Source organism: Aquarana catesbeiana, linkage group LG04 (assembly GCF_042186555.1).
Source record: "Aquarana catesbeiana isolate 2022-GZ linkage group LG04, ASM4218655v1, whole genome shotgun sequence".
NCBI lineage: Eukaryota > Metazoa > Chordata > Amphibia > Anura > Ranidae > Aquarana > Aquarana catesbeiana.
In genome coordinates, this window is record NC_133327.1 from 51560408 (window position 1) to 51576974 (window position 16567).

Consider the following 16567-nt stretch of genomic DNA (forward strand, 5'->3'; position numbering starts at 1 on the left):
CTATTCTGTGCAGTGCTGTACCCTACGCTAATACTAATGTGTGGTAGCATTCAAAACATTCACCAATGCAAAGACCAGGATGGTCAGGACAGGAGGGACAATAATAGCGGGTGTCACGCCTATATTCGTGCTTTCTACAGACACAACATTTTCTTTGGAGGGCTCGTTTGGTAAGGGTACCAGGGAGGACATACAGAAAATGCCTCTCATGCAGCCGGCTTACTGCATTTGGATTGGGAAGTTGGGCCACAGCACCATCTGGAAACAGAAGGACTGTGATGATCTCTTCCTGGAATTTAAGGAAGGATCCAGTTCATCCTGAAGCTTTGTATAGCACATAAGCATTTAGCAGAGCCAATTGAAATAAGTATACAGACACGTTTTTGTACCAGCGTCTGGCCTTACGGGCAACTAGGTACGGCGTCAACAACTGGTCGTTGAGGTGCACCCTTCCTTTCATATTAAGGTTATATTCGTAGACACAGAGGGGTTTCTCCACAACACAACAGGGAGGACAGAACAAAAACATTCCATTTATCTCTCCACTTCACAGCGAGCAAATTATTACACCTCAAGCAGGCCCTCGCCCCCAGCCTAGGACAGGAATCTACAAGCCAGTGGGGTAAGCCCCAGCGATTAGATCGCACAGTGCCACATGCGCCAATTCCATGATCAAACAAGTGACTAAAAAGTGGCACGCTGGTGTAATAATTGTCCACATACAAGTGGTACCCATTTCCGAATAAGGGTGACACCAATTCCCACACACTCTTACCAGCGCTCCCTATGTAGTCTGGGCAGTTCTCCAGCTCTACATGACTATCTCTTCCCTTGTAAACCATAAAACTATATGTATAGCCTGTGGCCCTGTCAAAGAGCTTATACATCTTGACCCCATATCTGGCACACTTGCTGGGAAGATACTGTTTGAAAGACAAGTGGCCAGAAAACTTAATCAGGGACTCAATCAATGCAGACAACTTGATCGGGAGTAAACAAGGCTGCAAACTGTTGGTTGAAGTGGTTTACGAGGGGTCTAATTTTGTGGAGCCGATCATATCCAGGGTCACCCCGAGGACGACAGAGTTCATGATCACTGAAGTACATGAACCGCAAGATCTACTCGTATCCTGCCCTGGCCATGGAGGCAGAGAACACGAGCATATGGTGAAAGGGGTCAGTGGACCAATATGACTGCAACTCACTCTTTTTAGTTATGCCCATGAGGAGGGATAGGCCCAGAAAGGTCTTAAATTCGGAAACCGTAATAGGTTTCCATTCTCTGGCAAGGGTCAAATGGGGATTAGCGGCGATTAATTGACCAGCATACAATTTGCTTTGGTCCACAATAGATCTATAGAGATCTTCCGTGAAAAAACAGCGAATAAAAATCAAGTGACGTAGAATCAACTGCTTTCACCTGAATTCTGGGTTGGCCAGTGAATGGGGGAAGTACGGGTGCTGCAGAAGTGGTGGGCTCCCAATTAGGATTAGCAAATGCATCAGGAAGGGCACTATGGGCTCGACGGGCCTGTCTTTGTCTTCTTGGTGGCTGCGGGACACTAGTTGTGCTTGCCACCTCACCAGCTTGAACTGCACTTATGGGACTCGCCACATCACCACGTGATACTGCAGTGCTGGTTTGACTACAACCAGGATGTACTAGGCCGCTGGTGCTTGCCAGTTCACCAGAAGGATGAGCGGCACTAGTACTGGCTCTCTGCTCCATATGAGAGCCCTGCAGGTGTTGCACCTTAACAACAGCAGAAGAACTGGGTCAGGTAAGCCTGACCTTGACAGGGATCACAACTATGTCGTCAGAGCTATATGTCAGGGTGCCACTTCTGTCCACAGGATCGTATTCTGAGCCTGAATCTGACAGATGGGTGACTTCCTCTTCACTATCTGTCATGCTCAGAAACATGTAGGCCTCTTCACTAGTGTACCTTCCATTTGACATTTTGGTCTCTAAATTTACTGGTGAACTAGTGAGACTCACAGGAAGAAAAGCTCCTGACTGTCAGTGACTGATTCAAACGCTACCAAAAAACGCTAGCGTTCGCAGGGATAAGCCCTGACTGCAAACGCTGCAGTTACGTGCATTGTGTTTTTGTAAGTGACAGTGATCGACTGATACTGCGCTTGGGTGGGCTGGGCTGGGCAGAGGGGCTAAACACAGGTGCTAGCAGGTATCTGGGGTCAAGATGTATAAGCTCTGTGACAGGGCCACAGGCTATACCTATAGTTTTATGTTCTACGAGGGAAGAGATAGTCACGAAGAGTCGGAGAACTGCCCAGACTACATAGGGAGTGCTGGTAAGAGTGTGTGAGACTTGGTGTCACCCTTATTTGGAAATGGGTACCACTTGTATGTGGACAATTATTACGCACCACTTTTTAGTCACTTGTTTGATCATGGAATTGGTGTATGTGGCACCGTGCAATCTAATCGCTGGGGCTTACCCCAGCGGCTTGTAGATTCCCGTCTTAGTCTGGGGGAGAGAGCCTGCTTGAGGTGTAATAATTTGCTCGCTGTGAAGTGAAGGGATAATCTAAATGTTTTCGTTCTGTCCTCCCTTCACGCAGACACGACGGTCCAAATTCCTACGGCAACTGGTGTTGTGGAGAAACCCCTCTGTGTCCACGAATATAACCTTAATATGGGAGGGGTGGACCTCAGCGACCAGTTGTTGGCACTGTACCTAGTTGCCCATAAGGCCAGACGCTGGTACAAAAAAGTGTCTGTATACTTATTTCAATTGGTTCTGCTAAATGATTATGTACTATACAAAGCTTCAGGATGAACTGGATCCTTCCTTAAATTCCAGGAAGAGATCATCACAGCCCTTCTGTTTCCAGATGGTGCTGTGGCCCAACTTTCCAATCCAAATGCAGGCTGCATGAGAGGCATTTTCCGTATATGTCCTCCCTGGTACCCCTACCCAACAAGCCCCCCAAAGAAAATGTTGTGTCTGAAGAAAGCGCCGATATAGGCGTGACACCTGCCATTATTGTCCCTCCTGTCCTGACCATCCTGGTCTTTACATTGGTGAATGTTTTGAATGCTACCACACACTAGTGGAGTATTAGCATAGGGTACAGCACTGCACAGACTAGGACACACTTTTGCAGGGTCTCCAAGGATGCCATCGCGTTTTGCGAGACCTGAACCTGGAACCGAACTGTTACAACCACTACAATCGTTACAGTTCCAAATAAAAGTGTAAAATATATATACATATATAAATATATATATAAATATATATATAAATATATATAAATAAATATATATATATATATATATATATATATATATATATATATATATATATATATATATATATATATATAAAATAAAAAAAACAAAAATAGTATCTCTCTATTCTCTCTCTATTGTTCTGCTCTTTTTTACTGTAGTCTACAATGCAATGTTTAATTGTTACTATGTTTTATCATGTTTGCTTTTCAGGTATTTAATTCTTTTATTCTTTACTGTTTACTGTGTTTTATTGTTAACCATTTTTTTGTTTTCAGGTACACCATTCAGCTGCAGCACTGATTCATTTATCTTGAGAGCAACAGCGTTTGCTCCCATGATATGTAAATCAGCTCTGTAGCAGGTGATTTCACCATCACAGTTTAAAAAAAGAGCATATATGCCGAAGCATGGGGGCAGGGGTGGAGGGGCGATTTGCCCCTATCATTAGGGGCGGATTGCCCCCATGCTTCGGCATATATTTTTTAGGCACAGATTGCGTTAAAAAATGTTTTATTTTTACTATGTTTTATTGTATTTGCTGTGCAGGTATAGTATGTCTTACTGTTAACCTATAATGTTACTTTGTTTTATTGGTAACCATCATTTGCTTAGCAGGTACGCCATTCAGCGGCAGCACCGATTTATATATCTTGACAGCAACAGTGTTTACTCCCACGATATGTAAATCAGGGACTTCAGCGCTGTAGGAGGTGATTTCACCACCACAGTTAAAAAAAATGGTGCATGTATGCCCATCATTAGAAGTGGGTGGACGAAGGGAGGTATTCCAATGGTGGGCATTACCACGGATCAATCTCTTTTTTTCGTTCAGCCCACAGGCTGTATGAAAAATAGAACATTACAATGTATGCCCAACAAGGACCAGCAACGTACTGGTATGTTGTTGGACTTTGAGTGGTTATACCAGAATGATGCCTGCAGGTTTAGGTATCATCTTGGTATCATTCTTTTCAGCCAGCAGTTGGCTTTCAAGTAAAAGCAATCCTAGTGGCTAATTAGCCTCTAGACTTCTTTTATAAGCAGTGGGAGGGAATGCCCCCCCTCCACCGTCTTCCATGGTTTTCTCAGGCTCTCTTGTCCCAACAGGGAACCCAAGAATGCAGCCGGTGGTTCCGCCAGCTGACCATAGAGCTGATAAAAGACCAGAATGGCTCTAATCATCTCTATGGCCTAAGAAACCGGAAGCTACGAGCATTTCATGACTTAGGTTTCGCCGGATATAAACAGCGTCATTGGGAAATTGACCCCAATTTTTTCAAAAAAGAGTAAAAAAAAAAAAAAATGAAAGGAAAAGTTTAAAAATAAAATAAAAAAGCAAAATAAATAATAAAAAAAAGCACCCCTGTCTCCCCGTGCTCACACACAAAGGCGAACGCAAGCTTTGGTCTGGTGTCATATGTAAACAGCAATTGCACCATGCATGTGAGGTATCACCGCATGGTATCACCAATTATTTATTTATTTTTTTTTTTACATAAAGTTGTCACTAAATGGTATAATGTTAAAACATGGCATAGTTATATGTGGAATTACACCCCAAAATACATTCTGCTGCTTCTCCTGTGTACGGGGATACCACATGTGTGAGACTTTTTGTGAGCTTACTAGCCGCGTACAGGACCCCAAAAACCAAGCACCACCTTCAGGCTTTCTAAAGGCGTAAAATTGTGATTTTACTTCTCACTACCTATCACAGTTACGGAGGCCCTGAAATGTCCAGATAGCACAACCCCCCCCCCAAATGACCCCATTTTGGAAAGAAGACATTTCAATCCATTTGCTGAGAGGCATGTTGAGTCCATGGAATATTTTATATTTTGCCACAAGTTGGGGGGGTTTGAGCTATCTTGGCATTTTATGGCCTTCAAAACTGTGATAGGTAGTGAGGAGTGAAATCAAAAATTTTGGATTTCTGGGTCCTGTACGCGGCTAGGCTCCCAAAAAGTCAAGGTATCCCCACACAAGGTATCCCCATACTCAGGAGAAGCAGCAGTATGTATTTTGGGGTGTAATTCCACATAGAACCATGGCACGAGTGAGCAATATATCATTTAGTGACAACTTTGTGTAATTGTTTTTTCTTGTCACTTTTCAGTCACTTGTGACAAAAAAATAAAATATTCAATAGGTTCAACATGCCTCTCAGCAATTTCCTTGGCGTGTCTACTTTCCAAAATGGGGTCATTTGGAGGGGGGTTGTACTTCCCTGCCATTTTAGCACCTCAAGAAATTAGATAGGCAGTCATATACTAAAAGCTGCATAAATTCCAGAAAATGTACCTTAGTGTGAAGTTGATATAATTTTTGTGCAAGCCAATAAATATACGCTTATTGACATTTTTTGGCCTAAATGTATGACTAAAATTGAGTTTATTGAATTTTTTTTTTATAACAAAAAGTAGAAAATATCATTTTTTTTCAAAATTTTTGGTCTTTTTCTATTTATATCTCAAAAATAAAAATTGCAGAGGCAATCAAATACCATCAAAAGAAAGCTCTGTTTGTAGGAAAAAAAGGGCACATATTTCGTTTGGGTACAGCATTGCATGACCGCGCAATTACCAGTTAACACAGCACAGTGCCAAATTTTAAAAAGAAAAGTGCTCTGGTCATTGAGCAGAAAAATCCTCCAGGGCTGAAGTGGTTAATTTTGGCATGGGGTTCCCCTTAAAATCCATAACAGACCTGAAGGGCCTGATATTGATTTTGGGGGGACCCCCACGCCATTTTTTTCTTTTATTTTGCCGCGGGGTTCCCCTTAACCACTTCAATACACAATTTAATATAGTGCACTGACTGAATATAGAGTCTACTCTAAATGCAGAGTATATATATATATATATATATATATATATATATATATATATATATATATACCGTATTTATCGGCGTATAACACGCACTTTTTTCCCCTTAAAATCAGGGGGAAATCGCGGGTGCGTATTATACGCCGATCCCCGCCGATCACTCCTGCTTTTTGTGAGCGGAGCGAGCCGGCCGCCGATATACATAGATAGCCTAGTGTACTCGGCTAGGCTCGGCTAGCTCCACTCACAGTCACGCCCAGTCCTGCCCTATGATGGACATAACACAGGGACTGGGCGTGACTGTGAGCGGAGCTAGCTGAACCTAGCCGAGTATACCAGTCACTCATGTGGCACCGCTGCTGAGATACACAGAGCCGGTCTCGTCTCTTCTCGGCTACGCTCATAGTCCTGCCCAGTCCTGCCCTGTGATGGACATAACACAGGTCCAGTGGCGGGACTGGGCGGGACTACGAGCGGAGCTGAGAAGAGACGAGACCGGCTCTGTGTATCTCGGCAGCGGCGCCATATTTAAACCTGAAAATGATCTGACAAGGCTCCAAATGACAATAATAAGGATGCAAATGACACAAATAAGGGTGCAAATGATCTGACAAGGCTGCAAATGACACTGACAAGGATGCAAATGACACTGATAAGGACGCAAATTACACTGATAAGGCTGCAAATGATCTGACAAGGCTGCAGGTGGCACCCTGCCTTTGGCCAATTTTGGCTCTCGCAGCAGAGCGCGCTATGATTGGCCAAAGCATGCATGTCAGGTGCATGCTTTGGCCAATCACCAGACACCAATGCACTGTGATCTCGCAGTGTATTATGGGGTGTTCCGCAGCACTTGAATTTTTCGCTAACGCCCCATATGTTTGGTTCGTTTGCGAGCAAATGAACATCCGATGTTCGAGTCAAACTTACGTTCGACTCGAACCGCGGGCTCATCCCTACTTTTAACTAGTGTTGGGCAAACAGTTTTGGCCCGAGCATGAATTTGGGCCGAACATTTGACTGTTCGGCAGTTCGGCGAACACCCGAATTTGCAGGGTGTTCACAAGGTGTTTGCCTACCAAACACCCTGCAATGCACTGAGCGCTGCACAGTGCATTCTGTGCCCTGATTGGGCAAAGTTTTACCCAATCAGGGCGCCGCCTAAGCGGGTTGTTAAGGAGCGGGGCCGGGAAGCTGTCATCAGCTGTCAATGGGTTTCCCCGCTGACAGCTGAATAATAAAATAAGAAAAGCAGCGGTTAAAAAATAAAGAAAAAAACACCAAAAAAATTTAAAAATCGGCGTCGAGTCCACCTCAAAATCCATAGCAGACCCTTATCCGGGCATGCAGTCTGGCAGGTCAGGAAAGGGATCGAGCGACCCCATTCTGAATCATACCAGGTCACATGCCTTCAACAATTGGGTGGTGGGTAATTTGGGGGCTCCACCCCCCCACCCCAAAACACCTTGTCCCCATGTTAATGGGGACACGGGCATCATCCCCACAAGCGTGGCCGATTGTTGTGGGAGTCTACAGCGGGGGGGGCTTATTGGAACCTGGAAGCCCCCTTTAACAAGGGGGCCCCAAGATCCCACCCTCCCAATGTAAATGAGTATCGGGTACATAGTACCCCTACCCATTCACCAAAAAAGTGTCAAAAAATAATAAAAACAAGAGACACATTTTTTACAAATCCTATATTACAAAAATAAAAAATAGTGTCCTTCGATCTCAATCACGCCACCCACCACACCGAAAAATAGAAATAAAAAAAATACTCCTCTTTTTGGGACAGCCACCCGCTGAATGCCTCCTCTGCGATTTGACAGTTCTTGTATAGGTAAGGGGTGGGGCCGCCTGGCAACACCACCTAGTGGCCCCACCACTTGTGACATCACAGGCCCAGCATGCACCAGTCCGTGAAGTCAGAAGGGTGTGTTGCCACCAGGTGACGTAGCCAGTTGGGGGGGGGGTTGAGCTATCTTGGCATTTTATGGCCTTCAAAACTGTGATAGGTAGTGAGGAGTGAAATCAAAAATTTTGTTTTTCTGGGTCCTGTACTCGGCTAGGCTCCCAAAAAGTCACACACACAAGGTATCTCCATTTTTTTCTTTATTGAAAACATATTTGCCCATTAGAGAGTATTTCCCCACGCTTTGAGGATAGTTCAACGAATCTGTTGTGTCAATACTGAAAAAAAGACCATGAGTTCTAACCAATCTCTACTTTATTTTAACAAATAGCTGTAGCTAGAGATGTGGTTTATTATCTGGTGAGCTTTTTACATGCCTCATATTTTCCAATTCTTTCAGGATTTCTTTTGCAATGCACTGTCTTGCCAGTATTCTCTTTCACTTACTAAGCATGCCTGGAAGTTTTCTAAAATGTTATCAAAATCCAGAAAAGGCATGTACCATTGAGACATAGAATGTTCTTTTACTCCAAGACTACTTAACTTGACCTGTCTCTAATCTTCTTAAATTACAACACAACTTCAGCTACAAAACTTACCTTCCCCTTTTTGTATGTGGCACACATATGTGCCAAAAGTAACATCTTCTATATGTTCCTCACTTTTCTAGCAGCTGTGACGTTGATGGCTCGCTATATCAACCAACAATTACATACTTGATATGGCCAACACTCACATCTGAATCTAAGAACTAAGAAATAACGATTTTTGTTAATGCATTGGTGAATATTACAAGATGGATGAGAAGAATTGGTCACTTGCTAATGAGTTGGTCCTATTAGGATTTTCCAAGGACACAATGACTAACATTTTCTTATTTTAGTTATTTTTCTCATTTATTTACTAACCATTTTTGGCAATTGTTCGATCATCTATGTCATATTCGTAAACACCCATTCGCACAGTCCAATGTGCTTTTTCCTTGGCAATTTATCTTTTATAGATGTAAGCAAGATCTCCTCAGCTGTACTCAAGCTACTGATGGGCCTCTTTTCAGAGCCAAGGAAGATATCCCTTAGTGCTTATCTCATATAGCCTAAAGTCTTACTATTAATAGGATCTACAAAGTGACAACTCCTAGCTGTCAGGGCTTATGACCGCTACATTGCCATTTGCTGGCCACGCCATTATCCGATCCTTATGAAATGCAGTATTTGTCATCAGTTGACTGCCTTTGTGTGGACATTTAGTTTCATGACTGTTATTATACCCTCATTTGGTCTGCCAAAAATGGTATGCTACCCCAACAAGATCGATTATTTTATGTGTGAGGTCCTGCGATAATACCTACGTCAAAGAGATAGTGATTTTCTCATTCAGTTTGATTTCACTTCTTCCTCCTTTTTTATTTATTTTAACTTTATACATTTCTATTATAGCTGCCATATTTAAGATTCATTCTACTGGAAGATCTAAAGCTTCTACAACTTGCACCTCCCATATTTCAGTAGTAGTCTTGTACTATGGGACTGGAATGGTCCCTTATTTCAGACCCTCGACGGATGACACTTTAAATCAGGAGAAATATATTTCCATTTTCTATGTTATAGCACCAATGTTAAACCCTCTCATTTACAGCCTAAAGAATGCAGAAGTTAAAAAAAAAACTTTGAAAAAAATGGGTCAGTTGCGATTCAACCAAACTTTTTTAAAACACAACCTTTGAAATTCAGAAATTTTGAACCATCAAGTCAATTTGAATCTGAACCAGGCTCCAAAAAGTAAGTATTATGCCGCGTACAAACGACCGAACTTTACGGAATACTTGGTTCGGCGGACTTTTCGACGGACTTTGCGACGGACTTTACGAATAAACGGACTTGCCTACACACAATCAACCAAAGTCCGACGGATTCGTATGTGATGACGTACGACCGGACTAAAACAAGGAAGTTCATAGCCAGTAGCCAATAGCTGCCCTATCGTCGGTTTTTGTCCGTCAGATTAGCATACAGACGAGTGGATTTTTCAATCGGACTCGAATCCGTTGAAAAGATTTGAAACATGTTTCATTTCTAGGTCCGTCGAACTTTTGGGGGAAAAAAGTCTGCTGGAGCCCACACATGATCGAATTGCCGACGGACTCCGGTCCGCCGAACCAAGTATGCCGTAAAGTCCGCACGTGGCATTATGCAGCAGCAAAGGATGTAACATTGTAACATTTAATGTCAGCTGTAAGCAACAAACACACATAGGAAAAATAAAAACCCTTACTTTTAGAGCAAATTTTCCAAGGATGAGGGCTGCTCTCCAAGACTAAAGCTGGATAGACACTATACAATTTTCTTTAGATTGTTTCCTTTAGATTTACCAAAATCATATAATAGGAGGCCAAGCCTAAACACTTTCCAATTTTTAGGCAATCAAGCAGGCCATTCCACTACATGGTTTTGGTAAATCTAAAGGAAAAAATCTAAAGAAAATTGTATAGTGTGTGTGGCCCTTTAGACTGGAAGGGAATATTGACATCAATGGACACAGAACAGAAATGTGAATTCTGTATGACTGTATGCAAACTCACTGCAAAGTATATTGCCATGGCCAATAAGTTTAAAAGACTAAAAATAAAACCTATGTAGTTCATGGCCAAAGTTAAAATGGCTATAAATAATAAGAAAAGAACTTTTAAAAAATATAAAAATAAAGTAACACTATAGTTACCTAGTTACATAGTAGGTGAGGTTGAAAAAAGACACAAGTCCATCAAGTCCAACCTATGTGTGTGATTATATGTCAGTATTACATTGTATATCCCTGTATGTTGTGGTCGTTCAGGTGCTTATCTAATAGTTTTTTGAAACTATCAATGATCCCCACTGAAACCACCGCCTGTGAAAGTGAATTCCACATCCTTGCTGTTCTTACAGTAAAGAACCCTCTAGGCAGTCTAAGGTTAAACCTCTTTTCTTCTAATCTTAATGAGTGGCCACGTGTCTTATTAAACTCCCTTCCACAGAAAGGTTTTATCCCTATTGTGGGGAGACCAGTACGGTATTTATAAATTGAAATCATATCCCCTCTCAAGCGTCTCTTCTCCAGAGAGAATAAGTTCAGTGCTCATAATCTTTCTTCAAAACTAATATCTTCCAGTCCCTTTATTAGCTTTGTTGCCCTTCCCTGTACTCGCTGCATTTCTAGTACATCCTTCCTAAGGACTTGTGCCCAGAACTGGACAGCATACTCCAAGTACGGCCCGACCAGAGTCTTGTAGAGTGGGTGAATTATCACTTTATCTCTTGAGTTAATCCCCTTTTTAATGCATGCTAATATTCTGTTTGCTTTGTTAGCAGCAGCTTGGCATTGCATGCCATTGCTGAGCCTATCATCTACTAGGACCCCCAGGTCCTTTTCCATCTTTGATTCCACCAGAGGTTCTCCCCCCCCAGTGAGTAGATTGCATTTATATTTTTGCCACCCAAATGCATTATTTTAGATTTTTCCACATTAAACCTCATCTGCCATGTAGTTGCCCACCCCATTAATTTGTTGAGATCTTCTTGCAAGGTTTCCACATCTTGCGGAGAAGTTATTGCCCTGCTTAACTTAGTATCGTCCGCAAATACAGATTGAACTGTTTACGCCATCCTCCAGGTCGCTTATGAACAAATTAAATAGGTTTGGTCCCAGCACAGAACTCTGGGGGACCCCACTTTCCACCCCTGACCATTCCAAGTACTCGCCATTTATCCCCACCCTCTGAACTCGCCCTTGTGAGCCAGGTTTCAATCCATGTACTCACCCTATGGTCCATACCAACGGACCTTACTTTGTACAGTAAACGTTTATGGGGAACTGTGTCGAATGCTTTTGCAAAATCCAGGTACACCACGTCTACAGGCCTTCCTTTATTTAGATGGCAGCTCACCTCCTCATAGAATGTTAATAGATTAGTTTGGCAAGAACGATTCTTCATGAGTCCATGCTGATTATTGCTAATGATACAGTTTTCATTACTAAAATCTTGTATATATTCCCTTATCATTCCCTCCAAGAGCTTGCATATTAGTGATGTTAGGTTAACTGGTCTGTAATTCCCAGGGATGTATTTTGGCCCTTTTTTAAATATTGGAGCTACATTGGCTTTTCTCCAATCAGCTAGCATCATTCTAGTCGGTAGACTGTCAGTAAAACTTTGGAACAATGGTCTGGCAATTACATGACTGAGTTCCCCCAGGACCCTCAGGTGCAAGCCATCTGGTCCTAGTGACTTATTAACCACTTGAGCCCCGGACCATTATGCTGTCTAAGGACCAGAGGTCTTTTTCCAATTTGGCACTGCGTCGCTTTAACTGCTAATTGCGCGGTCATGCAATGCTGTACCCAAACGAAACTTGCGTCCTTTTCTTCCCACAAATAGAGCTTTCTTTTGATGGTATTTGATCACCTCTGCGGTTTTTATTTTTTGCGCTATAAACAGAAAAAGACCGAAAATTTTGAAAAAAAATGATATTTTCTACATTTTGTTATAAAAAAAATCCAATAAACTAAATTTTAGTCATACATTTAGGCCAAAATGTATTCGGCCACATGTTTTTGGTAAAAAAAAATGTCAATAAGCGTATATTTATTGGTTTGCGCAAAAGTTATAGCGTCTACAAACTAGGGTACATTTTCTGTAATTTACACAGCTTTTAGTTTATGACTGCCTATGTCATTTCTTGAGGTGCTAAAATGGCAGGGCAGTACAAAACCCCCCCAAATGACCCCATTTTGGAAAGTAGACACCCCAAGGAAATTGCTGAGAGGCATGTTGAGTCCATTGAATATTTATTTTTTTTGTCCCAAGTGATTGAATAATGACAAAAAAAAAAAAAATATTTACAAAAAGTTGTCACTAAATGATATATTGCTCACACAGGCCATGGGCATATGTGGAATTGCACCCCAAAATACATTCAGCTGCTTCTCCTGAGTATGGAGATACCCCATGTGTGGGACTTTTTGGGAGCCTAGCCGCGTACGGGGCCCCGAAAACCAATCACCACCTTCAGGATTTCTAAGGGTGTAAATTTTTGATTTCACTCTTCACTGCCTATCACAGTTTCGGAGGCCATGGAATGCCCAGGTGGCACAAAACCCCCCAAAATGACCCCATTTTGGAAAGTAGACACCCCAAGCTATTTGCTGAGAGGCATATTGAGTCCATGGAATATTTTATATTTTGACACAAGTTGCGGGAAAGTGACACTTTTTTTTTTTTTTTTTTTTTTTTTTCATAAAGTTGTCACTAAATGATATATTGCTCACACAGGCCATGGGCATATGTGGAATTACACCCCAAAATACATTTAGCTGCTTCTCCTGATTATGGGGATACCACATGTGTGGGACTTTTTCGGAGCCTAGCCGCGTACGGGGCCCCGAAATCCAATCACCGCCTTCAGGATTTCTAAGGGTGAAAATTTTTGATTTCACTCTTCACTGCCTATCACAGTTTCGGAGGCCATGGAATGCCCAGGTGGCACAAAACCCCCCCAAATGACCCCATTTTGGAAAGTAGACACCCCAAGCTATTTGCTGAGAGGCATGGTGAGTATTTTGCAGCTCTCATTTGTTTTTGAAAATGAAGAAAGACAAGAAAAAACTTTTTTTTTTTCTTTTTTCAATTTTCAAAACTTTGTGACAAAAAGTGAGGTCTGCAAAATACTCACTATACCTCTCAGCAAATAGCTTGGGTGTCTACTTTCCAAAATGGGGTCATTTGGGGGGGTTTTGTGCCACCTGGGCATTCCATGGCCTCCGAAACTGTGATAGGCAGTGAAGAGTGAAATCAAAAATTCACGCCCTTAGAAAGCCTGAAGGCGGTGCTTGGTTTTCGGGGTCCCGTACGCGGCTAGGCTCCCAAAAAGTCTCACACATGTGGTATCCCCGTACTCAGGAGAAGCAGCAGAATGTATTTTGGGGTGTAATTTCACATATTTCTATGGCATGTTTGAGCAATATATCATTTAGTGACAACTTTGTGCAAAAAAAAAAAATGTGTCTCTTTCCCGCAACTTGTGTCGCAATATAAAATATTCCATGGACTCGACATGCCTCTCAGCAAATAGCTTGGGGTGTCTACTTTCCAAAATGGGGTCATTTGGGGGGGTTTTGAACTGTCCTGGCATTTTATGCACAACATTTAGAAGCTTATGTCACACATCACCCACTCTTCTAACCACTTGAAGACAAAGCCCTTTCTGACACTTATTGTTTACATGAAAAAGTTATTTTTGCAAAAAAATTACTTTGAACCCCCAAACATTATATATTTTTTTAAAGCAAATGCCCTACAGATTAAAATGGTGGGTGTTTCATTTTTTTTTTTCACACAGTATTTGCGCAGCGATTTTTCAAACGCATTTTTTGGGCAAAAAACACACTTTTTTAAATTTTAATGCACTAAAACACACTATATTGCCCAAATGTTTGATGAAACATCTGCCCTTGATCTGACCTTCGCGGTGATACCTCACATGCATGGTGCAATTGCTGTTTATGTTTGACGACAGACCGCCGCTTGCGTTCGCCTTAGCGCGAGAGCAGGGGGCGACAGGGGTGCTTTTTTTTTTTTTTTTTTCTTTATTATTTTTTTGCTTTTTTTATCTTATTTTTAAACTGTTCCTTTCATTTTTTTTTTTTTAAATCATTTTTATTGTTATCTCGGGGAATGTAAATATCCCCTATGATAGCAATAGGTAGTGACAGGTACTCTTTTTTGAAAAAATTGGGGTCTATTAGACCCTAGATCTCTCCTCTGCCCTCAAAGCATCTGACCACACCAAGATCGGTGTGATAAAATGCTTCCCCCATTTCCCAATGGCGCTATTTACATCCGGCGAAATCTAAGTCATAAAATGCTTGTAGCTTCCGGTTTCTTAGGCCATAGAGATGTTTGGAGCCACTCTGGTCTCTGATCAGCTCTATGGTCAGCTGGCTGAATCACCGGCTGCATTCTCAGGTTCCCTGTTGAGACAGGAGAGCCAGAGAAAAACACGGAAGACGGTGGGGGGGGCATTCCCTCCCACTGCTTGTAAAAGCAGTCTAGAGGCTAATTAGCCACTAGGATTGCTTTTACATGAAAGCCGACCGCTGGCTGAAAAGAATGATACCAAGATGATACCTAAACCTGCAGGCATCATTCTGGTATAACCACTCAAAGTCATGAATGGCGTACCTGAAGACAAAAAAATGGTTAACAATAAAGCACAGTAAACGGTAAAGTATAAAAAATTGCATACCTGAAAAGCAAACATGATAAAACATAACAACAATAAAACATTGCAGAATTGAATACAGTAAAAAAGAGCAGAACAATAGAGAGAGAGAATAGAGAGAGAGAACAATAAAACGACAACTATTTTTTTTTATTTTATATATTTTTTTTTTTTGACACTTTTTTTGTAACTAACTTTTGTAACTGTAACCGGTTCCAGGTTCGGGTCTCTCAAAATGCGATGGCATCTTGGGAGACCCTGTGAAAGTGTGCCTAGTCTGTGGAATGCTGTACCCTACGCTAATACTCAACTAGTGAATGGTAGCGTTCAAAACATTCACCAATGCAAAGACCAGGATTGTCAGGACAGGAGGGACAATAATAGCGGGTGTCACGCCTATATACGCGATTGCTGCAGACACAACATCTTTTTTGGGGGGGTTCGTTGGGTAGGGGTACTCGGGAGGACATAAAAATGCCTCTCATGCAGCCGACTGCATTTGGTTGGGGATGTGAATGGGGGAAGTACGGGCGCTGCAGAAGTGGTGGGTTCCCAATTAGAATTGGCGAATGCAGCAGGAAGGGCATTATGGGCACGACGGGCCTGTGTTTGTCTTTTTGGTGGCAGCGGGACACTACTTGTGCTTGCCACCTCACCAGCTTGAACTGCACTTATGGGACTCGCCACGTCACCAAGTGTTACTGCAGTGCTGGTTTGACTACGACCGGGGTGTACTACGCCGCTGGTGCTTGCCAGTTCAATAAAAAGCTACCAAAAAAACTGTTAGCGATCGCAGGGATCAGGCCTGACTCTGCGAACGCTGCAGTTATGCGTTAAGTGTTTTGTAAGTGACAGTGATCGATCGATACTGCACTTGGGTGGGCTGGGCTGGGCCGGGCGGAGGGGCAAAATGCAGGTGCTAGCAGGTATCTGGGCTGATCCCGGTAACACTGCGTTTTTGGGAACCCTAAACTGCTGGGGACGCTAGTATAGATCTGATCGGATCAGATATTGATCCGTTCAGATACTGTACCACTAAGGGAGGTGTATGCTGCGTGCGTGGGTGTTAGCGGTACTGGCGCTAACCTGACGCTGCCTGGGGCCGGTGCTTGCCAGTTCACCAAAATACTACCAAAAAAACTGTTAGCGATCGCAGGGATCAGGCCTGACTCTGCGAACGCTGCAGTTATGTGTTTAGAGTTTTGTAAGGGACAGTGATCGATCGATACTGCACTTGGGTGGGCTGGGCGGAGGGGCAAAACGCAGGTGCTAGCAGGTATCTGGGCTGATCCCACTAACACTGCGTTTT